This window comes from Ahaetulla prasina, chromosome 1 (assembly GCF_028640845.1).
Source record: "Ahaetulla prasina isolate Xishuangbanna chromosome 1, ASM2864084v1, whole genome shotgun sequence".
NCBI classification, from domain to species: Eukaryota; Metazoa; Chordata; class Lepidosauria; order Squamata; family Colubridae; genus Ahaetulla; species Ahaetulla prasina.
The window spans coordinates 223,174,565-223,187,242 of NC_080539.1; positions in this window are offsets into that span (position 1 = coordinate 223,174,565).

The window sequence follows — 12,678 nt, forward strand, 5'->3', positions numbered from 1 at the left end:
CACACACAAACACACATCTTATCAGATTGTGTTTACTTTACACTATAATGAACTTTAAAAGCCTTCCTTGTTGAAAAGCCACAAGTAGTTTTTCTCCATTTTATAGCCATAATGTGAGAGTCCCATGCATGCTACAATTAGTAAAAAGGGGCCCTTTTAATGATATGGTTTCAGACACTTAAGTGAGCAAGAATTAGTACTTAGCCATATTATATTTCATGTCCTTATCTTTATTTTTATGGCATAGAAAGAATTTTTTAAAAGCAAGTTAGATTTTTAAACAATGTCTGTAGATAAACCTTATAAAACAAAGATTTTTTTAAATGAAAAGCTTTTATACTAAAATGCTATAGTAATCAGCCACAAAGATAGCTATAAGCAGCATGTTTTAGCTGAGAAGAAAGAAGAGGAGGAGGAAGAGTTTTATTTCTGATGCTGGATAGAAACATTTTTTCTATAGTATTTCATCAAATTAAACTTTTCAGGATGGTGGGTAATAAAGAAGCATTTTCACAGGCAAAGATAGGCAAAGTTAAGTGTATCAGGAAACAGCCAGTCGTATGTGGACATCTGCATTTAAAATCATGATATTTTAAAAACATTAAACTCTGCCAGACTAGTGATCTCAATTTTTTTACAGCACTTCAGTCCTTCCACAAGATGAATTTACTGAGAAGCCTTCTCTAACCCAAGCTGTTCTGGAAACAACAGTGCTACAATTATAGATCCCTGGTACAAATCCAACATTATTTGCCCAACATCTGAAAAAAATTGTTAGGGGAGGTGACAGGAGTGGGATCAGAAATATTAGCATCCAGTTCTCTGCCCAGTTGCTGGGTGGATGTGGCCATGGTGGGCGTGGCCTACTCAGCCTCCTGCACTATGAGGTGGGGGGGGGAAGGTTCGCCCTCCCCAGACTCTGGAGGCTTTCCTTGGGGCTCTGGGAGGGCAAAAACAGCCTCCACTGTGCTCCGGAGGCCCTTCCAGAGGCTGGAAATGGGCCCGTTTCTGGACTTCTGGAACTTCCGGTAGGCCCGTTTTTCACCCTCCCAGAGCCTCCGTGAGTTCTGCACTTATCCTGGGAGGGGAGGGGCAAGATGGTCGGGGTCAGCTAATCCTTGCAACAACTGGTTTGGTGAACCAGATTAAAATTAACATCCAGTTTGCCTGAACCGGTCCAAACCGGCTGAATCCCACCCCTGGGAGGTGGGAAAGAAAATTGACTGAATCATACTTTCCTTTGCAAACTATGCAAAATTCAAAATAAATGCACTTCTTTAGAACTTGTGCCTGATAAAGTGATCATCATCCTGAGGAGAAATAAAGCCACAAGAGAGAGAAAAACCTTGACGGAGTATGCAATTCTGTCAATTTCCCCCCAAACAATAAAAGGTTAGAAAACTGACACCAAAAACTAAGAATGAAAGAAAAGTTATGCTGCATTTGTTTAAGAGGTTGTTTTGTTCAGAAAGGCACAAACCGTCTTGTGCTGCCACTCCTCAGGAGCTGGTATTTAAGATATGCCAACAGGAATACCGCAAGACTGCTAAACAAGAGTCCCGATGTGTAAAAAATGCTTAAGAATATGTACTACCTGCTTTATTGTGCAAAGCTACACACAGCCTCCACAGGTTTCCCCAGTGGGATGTGGCTACTGTCAACCCTGAAGCTGATCTGTCCGGAGCCATCTTGAAGCTTCAGTGCTGCCACACTGGAGTGAAGGATAGGGAGGGTGGATTAGAGATAGCTGGGGTTGTGTAGTCAAAATAAAATACTTTCTCTTGGGAACCAAGGATGTTCTCACACCTGGCTGGAGGAAGAAGGAGTGATGTCACCAGACCAGCGGACGCTGCTTTGATTGGGCCATGTGACTGATTATTTGGGATTGAGGAAAAAACTTTTACTTTTAATTAGGTGAAAACCAAGGAGCCCCTCAGAGTTGACTTTCACCAGATATGTCCCAATAGGATATTTCCAATAAAGCTATTCTTTGAGGAATCCACCTGCCTCAGAGTTTTTGCTTTCAATGGATTTATTACTTGGAACCCTGATAGTTATTTCTGTAACTTGCTGGAAACAAGAGATAGGTTAGCAATTGATGGGAAGCTGTCCCTCCAGCTGATAAACCTTAGGGACAACATGCCACAGGATATATTTTTGTGGCTGTAATATGGAGGAACCTTCATGCATATCGACTGTTGGTTGCCATTCCTGCAAAGCACTGTGTGCAGCAGTATTTATTGTATCCAAAACAGTAATCTCTCTGTCCTCAGTTATAACAGCAACAGAATTGGAAGGGACCTTGGAGATCATCTAGTCCGACCCAGCCATTGTTTTTTTAACAAAGTTTTTACTAATCCGCACTTTATACATGAGCTTCCCTTCCTTACTTCCTCCCTTTCTTCATCTTTTTCTCTTTTTCTGTCTCTATGAATACTTTTCATGGTACCAAACACACACACGCGCACACACACACACACACACGTACTGTATATGTATATGCATATGCATATGTATATGTATATGTATATATTTGTTTTCGTAGGTTTTTACAGGCATAGGTATGTAGGTTTTGGCATATTTGGGTCTTTTCCCGTGTAAGGTTGAAAGTATCTAGGCGACGTTTTGACGAGGTCTCACTTGTCATCTTCAGGCTGGAGTTTTTGGCTTCGTGCTTATGCGAGCAGAGTGTGGTTATAACTGCCGTTTCTCTATAAATACTGGTGGGGGGTGTGTGGTGGAATGCTGGCTTAGTTGCTGTAAGCTGATTGGTTGGCTGTGTTGTTACAACTTAATTGGTTGATGGAGTTGATGTTTGCAGATTGGTCAGCTGTTTCGTAGCTTCCTGTGTGGGATGCAGCATCTCAGGCCCTGGTCTGGTTCCGAGTTCGAGGTCCTGTCATGTGTTCATGGCATGTGTCAGTTTGCTTTGCGTGGAGATCGGAGGGGGGTGCAGCAGCTGGTGATGCTGTCATGGTCTGGCTTCTGGATGGAGGTTGTATTTCGTCTATGGGATGGGTTTGGGTTTGAATCTGGTGAGGATGATTGAAGGTGGCGTCATGTGTTATCCTGGGTCCGGTGTAAATTTTTGTGGCTGGGACTCGTTTGTTGACTAGGGCTAGTTTCCAGATGTCTGGTAAGCGGGAGGTATCATCATGTTTATTCATGTTGTGGGGGTGTTTCTCTATTTCGATGGCTTCCATAATTATTCTCTTGTGGTAGTGTATATGTATATATCCATCCATCTTGGATGAAGTGAGTAACGTTCCCCCACACTCAGAGGCAAGCATTAGGGTTAGAGTTGTCTAAGGACTTGGCTATGCCATCCTGCTTGGGACTCACAGAGGGCCATGTAGTTATGGGACTGATTATGCCCTGAAGTCCTTCCTACCACCTTTTAATTTTCAGTTTTAACTCTCGTCACCTCTATTATAATTTTATATGCAGTTTTGTTATGTATTTATATTTTACTTGTACATCAGCCAGAGTCCTTCTGTGAGAGAAATGGGCATCTTCTAAATTTGATGAATAAATAAATAAAACACGTACATGAGCACCGAAAATAATAAAATAATAAAAAATACCAATTATCATAAAAGTACCAGCAGAGCCATTAGGCAAAAGCATTTCATAAACAATTAAATAAATAATAAAATTCCAAACCCTTAAGAGTCAAATCAAAGAAGTACTCTGGAGAAAGCATACTGTATCCCTCTAATGCAGGGGTATCAAACTCATGGCCCATGGGCCAGATGTGTCACGCACTGGCCATGCCCACCCCCCAAGTTTAGCAAAGGGGGGGGGAAGTCATGCTACATCATGTGACAATGACGTGACGACATGAGTTTGACACCCCTTGCTAATGCAAACCACCCTACATTTAAATGCTATCCATCAGCAAGGACTAAATAACTTGATGAGGAGAATTTTACTAAAAAAAACAGCTAGGGAAAGAGTTGTTATTACCAGAGTTGGTGATAATAGATTTTATTACTTTTCAGCATAATTTCAAAGCTGTTAAAACAGAACAGAGCAAATTATGAAAAAAAAACCCTGAAAAGGCAGCATCTCTGAAGAATAGGGTGGGGGGGAAATGCAAAATGTAACAAAATCTTGAAGGAGGGAGAATTTTGCAGCTGGAAAGGGTTAGAAAATTCCTCTTGCCCTATCTTCAACTTTCAGTCTCTGTGGCTGCCTTTTGGTTTATTTCTTCTTTTGTTGTTTTATTTTCTTTCTAAAGAACATAGCACACTCTTTAGTCCCCAGTGTTACCCACTAAGGCATTTATTGTGCCCTTTGATAATAAGGGAAGGAACACTGCGGTTCTTGCGGTCTTCTAGTGCTGATGTCCTCTGCAAATGGAGAAAGTATTTAGAAGGAACAATCTTTTTGTTAATGTTTTCCTTAAATCCACCTGTCAATCAAATCAGCAGCTTCTTGTTCTGTGTGGGGTTCCTTTTATAAGATATTCTTTCCCTCGCACACTCCACTTCTTCGACTAACTTATCTCCAGGGAGAAAAGCTGCCAATTGCTGGAAAACCCTGCTTTAACAACATTTTTCTTAAATCATTGGAAACTTCAGCTTTCATTAAGAACCCTTCTATTTATAGTGCAGATGTCACCCAATGGTCAGGACACCGATTGAAAGCAAACAAAAGGTCCAAATCTAAGTTGTTTAAAATGACAAGTCTGATTCAAGCCAGCAAAATTAAACAAAGGTTCAAAAAAATGTAGGCTGGATGATTTAATATTTACTGCAAATAATTGCATTTATTATGTAACATTGTGTTTGATACAATATTGATCAATAATTTATTGTATCAAACACAATTTTCTATGCAGCTTTCTAGCAAGAACCTAATTTCTCTTTATATTAGATTATCATCATCATCATTATCATCATCATTATCATCATCATTTTAGCCATTGTCTATCCACTGCAGAATAAAGGTCTCTTCCACATGTTTCCAACCCATACGGCCCTGAGCATTTTTTATAGCTGCTAAAGAATGGCATTTATGCATGTGGGTTTATATGTTTATATGACAACAATTAAAAGAACTCTATAACAAGAGTTTAATTTAAATGATAGAAAATAAAGATAAGATACCTGTTGGTTAGTCATTAAAGACAAAGACGGATAGACATTTTAACATTGGTGGATGTTGTTTTGACATATATTTTTTGCCTTGAAAACATATCGCTTGCAATGGACAGAAGATACCACAACGTAGCTTTTACTACATTTTAACAAATGCCGTTTGATTGATTGTATTAGTCAGTGTCCTATCAAATAGATAAGATTAAGAAATAGATACAACACAGGCCTAAAGTTACTGTTATTAGGGCAGCTATTGCAACAGTGTCCTTCCCTTCCTCCTTATTTTATCTTCATGTCAAGCAGGGTGCAGCTATCAGAAGTCTTTTCTCAAATACTTTTCTTGCCCTGGGCTCAGGGCTAACAATCTCATGTATTGGATTGTTGCTTTGATAGATGATGTCCCCGCTGTCCATCCTCTTTATTCACTACAATTAGCCAGCTCCTGTTTCACTAAAACATAAAGCTCTAATATAATTCAGTATCTAACAACCACCTGCATCAATTATTATTTTCCAAAAGCATAAAATAGTAATTGATAAAAAGAGGAAGAAAGAGCTACAACATGGCCCCCACAATGGGGGGGGGAAACCCCTGTTCATGTAAATGATAGACGGGGCATGAGGTATCGAGAAACAAACCATCATGATCCACAAAGAGAAAGGAAGGGACAAAACATGCATTGCAACATTGCAATGCAAGGACTTTAAATGTTTGCATGTGATTTTGCAGGGAAACTACAAAAATGGTGGGGAAACCATGTTTATCTTAATGTATTTACATACGGCCGGGCCTTTCTTCATGATCTACCAGAGAGAGGAATTACTTCATGTCCTTTAGCCTGACACCTGTTTTCCATTCTGACTGAAAAAAAAGAGGCAACGGATAGTAAATATTATGCTTCTTCAGCATCCTTTAGGAAGATCTTTTTTGGTCACCTTCTTACTTCTACTAATGTGTAAATGGAGGTCTTCTGATTGGACAGACTGCTCACCACAGCCTCTTATATTTCTCAGAATCAGACTTGGAAATAAGCCATTCAGTTGCCGGTAAGGATGATATGCCACTGTGAAGAGATCCAAGTTTTACCAAAGTATTTCTGCAGATTGAATATACCTAATACAATGGAATTTGTCTCTTAGGTAGTAAAATAATGCATATCTTCAAAAATTTGTACTCCTGTCATAAAAAGTTGAGTGACAGAAAACCATTAAGTGAGAAATTGATTGACTGGTACATTCACACAAGAAAATAAAAGAAGCCTATTAGGGCACATAAAACACAGCATTCATTCCAGGAGCAGAATATTTCACTAGGTTGTTTGCCTTGGCAAATAATTGTTATGATAACATGACTACTTCCAGGTTTTTGAATTGTTTGTGACAGTTTACCAATGAGGAAGTTAACAAGAGATACTTCATCAGTGAAATGTGGACTCCACCCCGCCTCCTTTTGTTTCCTTCTCAAGGTAAAGGTAAAGTTCCCCTTGCACTTACGTGCTAGTCATTGCCAACTCTAGGGGGCGGTGCTCATCTCCGTTTCAAAGCCGAAAAGCCAGCGCTGTCCGAAGACGTCTCCGTGGTCATGTGGCTGGCATGACTCAATGCCAAAGGCACACGGAATGCTGTTACCTTCCCACCAAAGGTGGTCCCTATTTTTTCTACTTGCATTTTTACATGCTTTTGAAACTGCTAGGTTGGCAGAAGCTGGGACTAGTAACGGGAGCTCACCCTGTTACACGGCAGCACTAGGGATTCGAACCGCCGAACTGCTGACCTTTCGATCGACAAGCCTTTCTTTCTTACCAGAAAGTTACTTTATAGCTCTTCTTTGCATGTTTGTAGAATTAAACCTAACAGACTGCATTTTATTTTGTGGGAGAATCTTTGCTTTTTTTTTTTTTTTTAGAAATTAATGAATGAATGAATGAATGAATGAATGAATGAAGTCTCCTCTCCACCCCCACCTTAGAATTAATGCAATCAGAAATATGCATAATTGACTTCCTTCTTCCAGCGCAGGATTTGTGCTTTTACTACTGATGGTTTGTTTTGCATATCTTGAGTTCTGTGATGCATTTCTTCGCCAGAGTGTTTCAGTATGAATAATACAAGATGGGATATAAATATATGTATTCAGGAGCGATAATTGTCCATTTTCTCCAGGAGCTTGGCCATGAGAATTGTTATGATGAGCTGCAACTATTGACTGAAATAGAAAAATGAGGGAAAGAGAAGTATATACAGTATGTGATCACATGCATATGGAGAAAGTACCAGGAAGGAGGAGGGAGGGAGCGAGGGAGGAAAGAAAAAAGGAAGGAAGGAAGGAAAGAAAGAAAGAAGGAAATTTAGATAGGCTTGTAATGAACAAAGACTGATTCTGATGGTCTCAAAATATGAATCAGAATTGAATATAAAAACAGTGATTGTTAAGCATTCATAATCATTCATTATTCATCATCACTTTTCATCCATTTTGTTTAATGTGAATCGATTGGTTTGTGGTCAGGTATCAGCAATTTTCTTCAGGCTGAACAGATGCAGGAGTAGAAGGATTGAGAAGGACTTCATAGGTTGAAACAGACTTAGATTGATTCTTAGCAGGATGGAGTTGCTGTCCACACAGAAATCTTCTGGTTCCATGGATGCTCCATCTATTGCTCTGGATGGGGTGGTAATCTCCAAAGGAGCTGGTATGGAGTCTTGGTCTTTTCCTGGACTCACTTTTTCTGCTGAAGCAACAGGTGGAGGCCACAGCTTTTAGTCAACTTTGCCAGTTGTGTCATTTCCAAGACTTAAAAGTGCTAAAAACAGTGATCCATGCCATCATCATCTTTTGGTTAGATTACTGCAATTTATTTTACTGGGGCATGCTTTTGACTATTACAAAAAATTGTATCTGCCCATCTTCTGACCCAATGCAACTACTGCAATGTAGCAGAATAACACCTTTCTTGAGAGAGTTCCTTTTTTTGGTAGGGAGTTTCCAGGCCTAATTCAAGAAGCTGTTGATTATTTAACAGGGATAGGCTCTTGTTACAGCCCTGACCAAAGAAAACATCTAATCATATTGGCTAATTAGTTCATTGCACTCTTAACATGTGATGCAATTAGCATTGATGGCAACATGGCTCTTTTTTGAAAAAAATATTAGAACATTTTACAAATGATAAATCTATCAAACTCTGGCTAAATGGAAGCTGTATATGTGTTTGCTTCAGATCATAAGGCTACAATATAGGACAGGGGTGTTAAACCACAGGGTGGTTAGATCTGGCCCTCAGGGCTGCCCTGAAAACTGCAAAGGAGAGGGCCACGGTGCCTCTGCCAACAAAAACAAAGCTCGGGAGGGCCGCAGGTAACCCTCTTGAGCTCCGTTTTCACTGACAGAGGGTTGCAGAAAGCTGTTACAACTGAAAACAGATATCGGCAATCTATTTTCGCTGGCAGAGCACTCAGGCCACCACAGATGCCCCTGACATGAGTGACGTTGAACAGGCCATGCCTCCCCTGGCCACGCCCCTCCTGGCCCCCCTGAAGTCAAGCACAACCCTGATGCGGCCCTCAATGAAATCAAGTTTGACACCCCTGATATAGGAGAATTTTATTTGAGGGAAGTAATAGCAAAGCTACGTTCCTATCTTATATAGTAAATAAAAACAATAATTGTACCTAATATTCAGTTTTCTGATGAGGTTTACTGAAGAAAGAATCTAAAATATGACCCAATTCATCTGCAGCCTTTTGTTGACTCCTTAAATTCCCAACATTTTCATGAATGGATACAAATTCACAAAACAGAAATAGTGTGATGTTTTTGCCTAATGCTTGGAATATATCTCTACGGTTGATTGATTTATTATTTATTTCATTAACAAATTGTAATCATATTAAGCAATCTGTACAGTTCTAGGTGCTCTCTGAGCTTGGTTGTTTGCTTGCAAACATTTCATTATCCAGCTAGGTAACATCATCAGTACAAGTTTCTGTGTTTTTCTAAAATATCAAATGGGAGAAGAGCCTCACTTCATGGGGCAAGACAGCCAATGGGAGAGGGTTCCCACTTGAAAGGACAATCTCTGGGCCTCACTCGCTCTGGTGTCCCATGGACAGGAATACTGTCAGTCTTGTTTCTCGGATAGATGAAGTAGTACAGCAGGATAAAGTATGAATTAATTCAAAATATAAATAAATGAACACTTCAGTGGTAAGTCCATTGTCAATTAGTAAGTCCAAAACCTGTCCTTATGTAAGTAGGTTAGCATTATCCAATATGCATGATATATTGCTCTAATTCTAACTCATTTACACACAGACATGCTTACACATACATCCTGATTGAAACATTCTGTCATCAATCAAAGATCTGAATAAAAGGAGAACTCCATCTGCAATTCCAGAACTGAACATTTCTATTTCTGAAATTTTATCTCCATTTCAACCATAAACCTTCCCATACTTATCGAATTTAATATGTGTCATTTGTCAACTCCTTTGCAATTCTAACATAATGCCTAACTTGTAATTAGAGACAGTTCCCAAGAATTTTGTCATTCAGATTTGGAGAGGCATGGATTGTGTATAAATCCGAATGTGTCAACAGGTGTTTGGATTTATATATATAAAGATTCCTGGCATATAGTCAATAGCTGGAGTTTCATATGCTGACATTTGATTCCAATCTAATGCAAGGTGTTTGTGCAGTTCATCTAATGCTTAATTGTTTGGGGAACTTCCTTGTTTCTATCTGTCAAATACTTTCCCCACAGAGACTTAACTGCCACTGATAACATGTCACCATTTATGTATTAAACTGATTAACCTTGACTTGCTTGTTGTCTCTTTTATGGATTATCTAAATACCTATTGTAATTTAGGCTGAATTTTATTCTTGGACTGAGAAGGACCTCATTCCTAAAAGTGGATAAGGCAAGGCAAGCCGGGCAAAAATAACATTTAATTCCCCTGAATCAAATTAAATTAGTTTTAGTAAAGTTATACTGAATTCAGTAAAATTATTTATTCCTCTCCATGTACTTCATAATTTTCATCTTTCTTATATGAAAAAATAAATAAATTGATGAAAGCTTTTAGAAGGATTCTGAGAATTATAAAAGACCAAGGTGTCTGATTTTAGGGGGCAGTACTCAGCTTGGTTTCTTAGCCGAGGAAGCCAACATTGTCCGAAGACATTTTCCGTGGTCATGTGGCCAGCATGACTATACACCGAGGCACACAGAGTGCTGTTACCTTCCCATTGAAGTGGTACCTCTTTATCTATTCGCATTTGCATGCTTTCGAACTTCAGAAGCTGGGAGAAGTAACAGGCACTCACGCATCATGCGATGCTCAGCTCTCGAATCTGGACTGTCAGCTTTTCAGCTGACAAGCTGAGCATCTTTAACCACTGAGCCTTCGTGCCTCCCTGAGAATTATAGATCCATATTAGCCTTTGCTATCTAATTAGATTGTTTCCATCCTTTTTGACAGTGCCCTCAAGTGCTGGTTATGTTATCAAGCCTGGGGCTCCAAGAGAAACAAAGACTTGCTAAGATGGCTCCATTGCTGAGGTAGCCATTTTTATCCTCTTTGCCTTTGTACATTTATTTCTAGAATGCTTATCTTTGAATATGGATTTCATATTTTTATTTCTGTTTTTTTTCTATCTGTTGTTTAATTCAATCATTGTATGCCTCTCAGAGTTCTTTTTGTGTGTGAGATGACTACTATAAAAACTTGATTAATTAATAAACAAGTGTATCCCTGCTGGGTTGAAGCTCTATTGCCTTGTAGTGTGTCGTGGTTTTAAAAAACTATCATCTTTTCTCCACTGTGTTCTTCATGTTAACTAAAGAATAGCACAGAAATACTATTTTATTTTATTCATGTATTGTTATTATTTGTAAGTAGCCCAATCTCAGGACCCTGGGCGGTTTGTAAATACATTTTTAGCAAATACATAATACATTTTTAGCAAATACATAAATACAGTATAAATATTTTGACGTATCTACAGTATCTTCTCATTTACGTATCTTCTCATTTATGCCAAATTTTGCTGCATTAATTTGTAAAATGGCTTTTTATTAAAAAAACTATAATAAAAAAAGAAGTTGGGGGGTTTACAAAATACATTCCAGAGATCCACAGAGAAAAATGGAAGTCAGTGAAGCACTTAGGACTTGGAGCTTTGCTTTCAGTGGCAGTATCAATGGGTACCAAATTTGTTCTCTCATACTGAATCGAATCGAACAGAACAGAATAGAATTCTTTATTGGCCAAGTGTGATTGGACACACAAGGAATTTGTCTTGGTGCATATGCTCTCAGATTACATAAAAGAAAAGATACATTCATCAAGAATCATAAGGTACAACACTTAATGATAGTCATAGGGTACAAATAAGCAATCGAATCATATTAGGAAACAGTCAATATAAATCGTAAGGATGCAAGCAACAAAGTTACAGTCATTCAGTCATAAGTGGGTGGTGGGAATGATGAGACGACTAATAGTAGTGCAGACTTAGTAAATAGTTTGACAGTGTTGAGGGAATTATTTTTTAGCAGAGTGATGGCATTTGGGAAAAAGCTGTTCTTGTGTCTAGTTGTTCTGGTGTGCAATGCTCTATAGTATTGTTTTGAGGGTAGGAGTTGAAACAGTTTATGTCCAGGATGCGAGGGGTCTGTAAATATTTTCACAGCCCTCTTTTTGACTCGTGCAGTATACAGGTCCTCAATGGAAGGCAGGATGGTGGCAATTGTTTTTTCTGCAGTTCTAATTATCCTCTGAAGTCTGTACCTGTCTTGTTGGGTTGCAGAATCAAACCAGACAGTTATAGAGGTGCAGATGACACTGCATTTTGCAGAAGTTGTTAGTAGCATGAAACAAAGGATCCTTGTTATATTGCTGTTCTATGACAACTTCACTATAACCAGGTTCAGTTGTGTATTTTAAATAAACACCCGCACACCAGTTTTTATTTTTGTTTTAAAAGGAAGTGACTGAAAATATTCTCCACAAATTATGTTGTTCCCATTATGCAAATATGTCTGAAGTATTCCTCCACTACTTCATATTTTTCATCCTGGATTATCTTCAGCATGTATATTTCAAGAGAAACGTCATTCCTTTCCTTTGGATAGTACTTTCTTTTGTATCCTTTTCATAGTTAATCACAGCAGATGTTTACTAAGCTATTCAATTAATAGTTTTGCTATGGATTTACTGTATGCAGTTGACAAAGAGACAAGGACCATTATAGGACCTGAAACAAGGGCATTATTTAATTTCTCCAGTCATAATACGTAGTCCAAAATGGGTAATACCATCTGAAAACCCAAAAAAATACCAAAAAAGTTTGGTATTCATACAATGTATCTTTCTTTTTGAAAATGAATTTCATTATTTTTTAAACCTAGGGTTCAAATTCCTATTACTTTCAAATTACCTAGAAAGTGAGAATTTGACGTGGAGTTAATCTTATAGATAGCTACAGGTAGAGCTAAGTATTGAGCTGAGAGACTTCAATTGCTTAAATCAGAATACAATTTGAAGAATGGCAGAATTTCACCAGA